Here is a 7812-nt window from a genome sequence, read left to right on the forward strand (position 1 = left end):
TCAAAACGAAGCTCCGGTGACTTTGGCTTTATTTATCATTTCCTTTAAAGTAAGCCAGTGATCTACAATATTTATGCTTAAACCCAAGTTAAATATTGATTATTTCAAAATGCCTAGAGACTTCTCATTAGACATCAGGGTTGTGTCAGTGAGTTCCAGCCGCCGACTCAGCGTTGATGGGTTGAGAGGGTTCTCTAATAACAGAGTAAAGCCACAGAGCACACACTTCCTCCCACCTCCTCACCGGTACTTCCTGCTGCCAGTGCCTCTGATTCTATCATTATTTAAAAAAAAAAAAAAGAAAGAAAGAAAGAAAGAAAGAAGAAGGAAAGAAAAGGAAAGGAAAGAAAAGAAAAAAACACATAATATTTGGCTTAATTTTAAAAAATATTATAATTCATGGGATTTAATTTTGAACATTTGCAGTAGGGGAGTCAAATAAATGACCATTCATGCTCATTTACATTTATTCTTATGATCAATTTAAAATCATGATTTAATTGTATTTAAAACAAGGTTTGATTACACGAAGAACAATTCAGGATTAAAATTATGGGATTGAGGACAGGAGACCTGGGCTGAATCGCAACAAGAGCATGTTGCCATTTACTCACTGGTGTGGTATGGCTAAAGTGATTTTTACTAGGGATAGACTCTTCACACTGCAGGGACACCAGGGTGTGAGTACTGGGGAGATGCTGGGGAGAGATGGGAGTAGTTTCTGTTGCCAAGCACTCCTCTGGCTGTGCAGGGCAAGTTTCAGCTGAGTATATCTGCAGAGAATGCAATACACCGGCACCCACTGTAAACCCTTATTACACATTTCTTGATTTAGAAACCGTTATATTACTTCCTCTTCCTATGTCGTCACCACCTTCCCTCATCTTGAAAACTTGGAACCATCACATCAAAACAGAATTGAAATCTATAGATTTTTTAAAAAGCTGCATAACATTTCCTATGGATTTAATTCATTAAAGAAGTAAATCTTTGCTTTGGGTGCTGAGAACACACATTCTCCACATTGCTCAGCTGCTGTCTTTCTCCTCTGTTTCTGAGTGCTCCGGCAGAGGAGCTGGAGGCTTGGACGACTCCCACATTTATGCAATGATGGCTTCGGAAGCTAGTGCTCAGTGTCCCTCTAATGAGTTACTGTCTTGACAAGGGACCAGATGTGGCTGGGTGCAGTGCACGGAGAAGCTCAGAATAACCTCGGAGGTCTGTGACTCACCAGCGTGTGTTTCCCTAAGCAATGTTTTTATTCAAATGGTGCTTAAAAATACTAATAATATTTTGCCTCTTCTTGAATCTTGTGATGATCAACTATGGATTCTCAGGAAAAGTAGCACAGAGACTGGCCAGAAATACACATTGCTCAGGACCCGCAGTAACAAGCAGCACCAGTCAGGGGTTCACTCAGGACTTGGTAGAACTGAGGGAAACAATCATTTAAAATTTGTGTCTGAGGAACCCATTGGTCTAGGTAGATAATGGAAAGGCAAGCATTTGGCATTTGTTGCTTGACATCATTGTGGCCTTTCCTACACCGATGAGCTACTGTGCTTTTCTGTGTGTGTCCAAAGCTAATGAACAAAGTATTATTCTCAGTTCCCAATCTGAGTGCCGCAGGGCCAGGGCTACAAATATACACAGCCAGCAAGATGTGTTAGGGAAGCAAGGAGGGTTGGCTTTCTGTTTCCTGGGCTTCCATTTCCATGGGATTTGACAGTATAAGGAGGGGTGTTTATTTTTGATGTGTTTGATTGATGCTTTTAGGTCCTATCATCACTTTGGGGGAATGTTATGCATGGAGCTTGGAGTGGGGTTTGGACTTTTTGAGGTCATACCTCACTTTGGGGAGGGAAAGAGAGGTCTCTGGTATTTGTTTCGGAAAACAGGAAGAAAGGGAATATGTGTGGATGAGTAAAAGAGGAGATGGCTTTTCAGGAGGTACCTGAGGTACAGAGGCAAAATTCTCTACATCTGTAGTCACACCCCATGCTGGAGAAGGCTCAGATGTATGATGCTCAGAAATCCAGTACTTATTATTTCATTTTAAGTTTAACCATCAAGTAGGTTATGTTCTTCAAATTATAAAACACTTTGTCTTTCCCTCAAAGTGCTGGGGGCCATTAGAGAAGTAATAACTGAACTCTTGTGATGGGCTATATGTTTCCAAGTACATTTATATGTCTTAATATACTTTTAACCTTGTGTGATAAGTGTGTGTTGTGTGTAGTGTATGTACTTTCAAGTGTGCATGCACACATGTGCGCCTCGAGGCCAGAGGTCAACAACATGTGTCCTCCTCAATCAGTCTCCACCCTGTTTTTGAGACAGAGTCTCTCATTAAACCTGGCGCTCAAATTCTGCTAGGCTGGCTGGTCAATGAGCTTCAAGGATCCACCTGTCTCCTGCCCCTCCCCCGTAAGCTGGAGTTACAGGTACACACTACCACATTTGGCTCTTTTGTGGGTGCTGCAATCTGAACTCAGGTCTTCATGTTTGCGGGGCAGGTGTTTTAGTGACAGAGCCATCTCCCCAAGCCCTGTATAGAACCTTTCTCTTCTCCTTTGTATAAATGACAGCCTCTCATATCTGCTCTTCCACACCTTGCTTTCTCAAGTAACACATTCAACTCTTCTTAATCATAGGAACTGGTAAATAATAAAAGGATCCACCGTTCTGTGCTTATGTATTTTTATGTTTGCTTTGTGTCTTTTACTGGGGATGCTCTACAAACCATGGAAAGAGTTGCTCCTAGACGCTTAGGTTGCTTCCAATCTTAGCTCTTATCTAAAAATGTCAGCACACTCATGCAGGGCTAGTCAGAATGTTGAAGCCACTGTGGAAAACTGGTGATTCCTTGAGACTCAAACACAGTTTCTGTGTCACCTGGCAAGTCCATTTGTAGATATATAACTAACTGAAAGCGCGTAGTCAAGGATTCTGGGGCCTTATGACGTGTATGCAGGCACTCACAGTAGCATTATGAACAGCTTGATTATCAACAGAAGAGTGAGTTGACAGCATTTGATCTGCAAATACAATAGTATATTACTCAGCCCTAAACAGGAAGCAGATGTGAACATATTCCAACATGAGTGACCCATGAAAACATACTAAGTGTAGTAAGCAGGACAAAAGAACAAATTACATGAGGTACCAGCTGAGTGTGGTGACACGTGCCTGTAATTCCAGCACTTGGAAGGCGGAGATAGGAAGATCGCCTCAAGTTCAAAACCAGCCTCATCTGCATAGCAAGTTGCAGCTCAGGTAGGGCTACACAATGAGCCCCTGTCTCAAAACAACAATAAAATTTTATAAAGTGTTAAAGAAAACACATATGCTATTCACAGGGGAAGGAGGGGAATAATGGCTGCCAGAGGCTGCACAGGCAGGGAGCCTGAGGCCCCCTGTTCAACAGGACATAATTCTTTTCTAAGAAGATTAAAAGGTGAAGAAAATAGATAGTGTTGAAGGTGTGTAATAATAGGAATGTAATCAGCAATGCTAGCCAAACACTTAAAAATATCAACACTGGGGCTAGAGAGATGGTTCAACAGTTAAAAATGTGTTCTGCTCCAGCAGAGGTCCTACACCAGGCAGCTCACAACTATCAATAACTCTGGATCTGGGTGACTGAGCACCCTCTTTTGGACCCCATGGGCCCCTGCATCCATGTGCACAAATCACATGCACAGCAAAATAAATCTTAAAAAACGAAGTCAGCACTGCAAAATTTACCTTGTTTATTTATTCATTATTTTATTTTATTTTTTTTGAGACAGGGTTTTTCTGTGTACCTCTGGCTGTCCTGGAACTTGCTCTGTAGATGAGGCTGGCCTTGAACTCAGAGATCTGCCTGCCTCTGCCTTTCAAGTGCTGGGATTAAAGGTGTGTGCCACTACCACCCGGCTTATTATTTATTTTATTATTTTTTAAATATTTATTTTATGTATATGAGCGACCTGTCTTCATGCACACCAGAGGGAGTCAGATCCCCTTACAGATGGTTGTGAGCCACCAGGTGGTTACTGGAAATTGAACCCAGGACCTCTGGTAGGGCAGCCAGTGCTCTTAACCACTCAGTAATTTCTCCAGTTCCCTTGTTATTTATTTTTTAACAATTAAAAATTGCCCCAAAACAGGACATAGAGGACATAAAAAATCCATGACCTTAAAAATAGTTGCATTTATGTATTTGTGTGTGTGCACATATGCTGCATCATGGCGTGTGTGAGGTCAGAGGACAATCTGGAAGAAGCAGTCCTCTTACTACAGGGGGTTTGGGGAATCCAACTCAGGGCCTCAGGCTTGGCGGTCAGCACCTTCACCCTGAGCCATTTTCTAGCCCCAAACCTGTGACTTTGTGCACAAAGGCACCATTGTGTGTGTGTTTGTGTGTGTGTGTGTGTGTGTGTGTGTGTGTGTGTGTGTGTGTGTCTGGCCTGGAACTTTGTATCCCTTGCTGGCTTAGAACTGTCTATGCAGACAAGGATGGTTCAAACTCACAGAGCTCTGCCTGCTTCTGTCTCTGGAAGTTTGGGATTAAAGGTGTGCAACACATGCCCAGCATCTGTCTTCTTGATGTATTCTTAGTCCAACTCCTCACAGCCTCATGCTGTGCTGAACAAGCTTTCAGGTACCCTTCATAGGAACAAAAGGACTCTGTGCCTGTGAAGATTTCCGTGGGGTGGAGTTGGGATCCATCCGGTGGCTCAGCGTTTATGGACAGAGGTGAAGTACATCTGAGCTTTCAGCCATGTACTAACAGAAGCTGCCCTCCCCTCCCTCCACTCCCATCCTCTCTGCCTGCCTTACCTTTCCTCTTATTCTTTCTCTTCCCCCTCCCTCTCCTCCCTTCCCATCTTTTCCCATCCATCCATCCATCCCTCCCTCCCTCTGTCCCTCTGCTCCCCCCTCCCTCCTTCCCTCCCTCCCCACTCTACTTTCACCTATCCCTTCCCTTCCCTTCCCATCTCTCTTTTGGTTTTATTGAGACAGGGTCTCACTGTATAGTCTAGGCTGGTCTAGAACTTACTGTGTAGGCTGGGTTGACCTTGAGTTTGCCATCTTCTGGCCTCTGCCTCCTGAGTGTTGAGACAGCACACATGTGCCAAGTGGTACCTGTATTGTCAAAGATTGACTGTTCATTTGTAAACAGCCTCAGCTAGAGATAGTTTACAGAGTCTGCTCAGAACGCGGATGTGGCATTACTTCAAACTCTGTGGCTTGCAATTTGATGGACTTTCAACTTAATTCCTGGTTATTAATTTACCAAAAAGTTCAAAATGTGAGGGGGGACTTACCCCAGTAAGTGCTGATTGCAGTACAGGAGAATGTGTGACAAGGCGAGCTCAGAGTAGGGTGTCCCTTCACAATCAGTGGCAAGGGCAAGACAGGCTCTCCAGAGAAGGGTCTCTGAGATGAGTCCTTCCCAACAAACAGGGCGAGGCTCAGGGGAATCCTGCAGGAAAGCTGCAGGTTCTGAAGGCTGCTGAGCCTGCAGGTGGGGTGGGGCCTGTGCTATCCAACTGTCCCTGGAGTTGGTTTGCCTGTGGAGTTTCTTTTGAACCTGGAGCTTGGGAAAGATGATCAAGGGCAAAAATAGTTTTTGTATTTGGATGTTCCTTTAACACTGGGGCTGGAGTTTGTAACAAATACACATTCCCTTTCCTTTCTTTTTCTCTTTTCTCTGATGCCCCTCCCTCCCATTCCTTCTTCAAACCCTCCCGAAATGCCGTCTGCACTCCCTACCTTTCTCAGGTATCTTTCCTGTTGCCTCCCTCCTCTTCCTTGTGTATCATCCCTCTCCTGTGGTCTTGTAGTGGGGTGATTTTGTGCTGGATACTTGATAAAATATGCTGAACCTAAGAGGATGAGCGAGAGCAGTCCATGATCAGATCAGTGTTCTCTAAGTGTTGTTATACTGTTCCGGTGTGATGGGTTACCTTAAGGTTACCACAGGCTAGCTGGTGCTACTGCCCATGTCTAGTGTGAGGTTTGCTCATGTGTGTGCCCATAGCCATTTGTAGTGTGCAGGGAAATGTGTATTGCTAAGCTATTAGAGAGGAAAGAGAAAAGAGAGAAGAGAGAGAGGGGAGGGGGAGAAGGAGGAAAAGAAGCCCGGCATTATTTATGGAACATGTTCCTTGGGTAAAGTGTGTTACAGCTAGCATCTGCTAACTTTGCTCAGAACTGTCCAGAGCATGGAAAGCGACATATGGGTGCTTTCCTGAACTGATTCCATAGCTATGGCATAGCACCAGCCTGAGGTTTCACACCACAGTAATGTGTCTGTTTATCTAGCATCACAGAAAGCTCGGGATGCCCGCATTTGTGAGCAGCTTTAAAGGGCATGTTGCAGTGGTAATGAAGGTGATCTGTGCTGTTCACCAGAGGAGCCCCGAGGATGTTTGGAAAGTGGTACAGAATGCACGGTGACTGTGGACAGGGGTGACGTGGCAGCTGACCTTCAAGGTCAGCTTTAGAAAGCTCTGCTCCTTGTACTTGCAAGGCTCATTAACCCTTCACCAATTGAACTCTCTCTAACTCAGGTTATCAGATTTTTTTTTTGTTAGATTATTCAAATAAACATTCATTGTAAAACCTGGAGACTTGGAGGAATGGCAAGCTCTGACCATTCTGCTCTGGGCCACCAGACTGCAGGCTTGTGTGTTTCGCTGTCAGGCATAGAGGATCTTCCATGAGCACGTCCGAATTGCTTGATCCAAAGTCAGTCAGTCTAACCAAATCTACAAGCTCCAGGCCATTGAGAAAATGGCAGCCAAGGTTGTCCTCTGACCTCCACCCAGCCCCCATACACATTCGAACAATGATAATCATCTAATAACCTATAGCTATTTAAATATGGCAATGTATCAATTATGTTCTATCCAGTGAAAAGCCCTCACAGGAGTGTGGCATCCTTCAGCCCCCCAAGGACTTGTTGATTCATCATCTCTTCAGCTTACATTTAGAGAGCTTCTGTGAAACAAACTGACAAGGTTCAGAACATTCAAACGATGATCACTTACAACAGTTACACCGACAAGTTGGGATGGGAGGTCCTACCAAGGTAGGCAGCGTCTGCCAACTCAACCTTGTAATGGTTCATCTTCACAGTCAACTCAACTGGATATAGAACCATTCAGGAGACACATCTCTGGGTCTGTGTGTGGGAAAGGCCCTGCAGAGCTTTCGCAGAGGGCAGCAACAGGATTCACCTGTCTCTCTGTTTCCTGACGTGAGACACAGTGTAACCAGGTACCTCACATCCGGCTGCTGTGTCTTCCTGTAACCATGTTCTTAAGCCATGGCCTTCCTTAGGCTGTATTTGTCAAATGTTTGGTTAGAAAAGTAACTGGTAAGACGTCCAGCGTGGCCGTCCTTTGTGACTGCTTTTAGCACGTCCCTGTCCCTGTGTGTGCCAGTATCTGGGAACTCTATTGTGAATAACAGAGTCCCCGTGCTGCTGCTGAGGGGACTGTGTGTCTGACTTGCTGTCTTCTGCAGGGCTCCCTGTGGCTTCTCTGCATGGTTGGTCTTTTTGGTGTTCCCCTGTTGCACTGTTATGCAGGACTTTCCTCTGCTGTCAACATGGCTGCAGAATCCAGAGCCTTCCCTCCTGTGGAACCAGAATTTCAGCTTCAGCACCCGAGGACTTGCTCAAGTCCTCTCCCTCCTGCCTGCCTTGCAGCTTCATCCTCTTTTGAATCCTTGGTCTCCTGTGACACTCCCGCCCCAAAGCCTTCACCTGCCCCCAAGCTGGAGCACTAAAGCATTTTCACAGCAAAGGCAATTCTCTTA

This window comes from Onychomys torridus, chromosome 6, assembly GCF_903995425.1.
Source record: "Onychomys torridus chromosome 6, mOncTor1.1, whole genome shotgun sequence".
Taxonomy (NCBI): domain Eukaryota; kingdom Metazoa; phylum Chordata; class Mammalia; order Rodentia; family Cricetidae; genus Onychomys; species Onychomys torridus.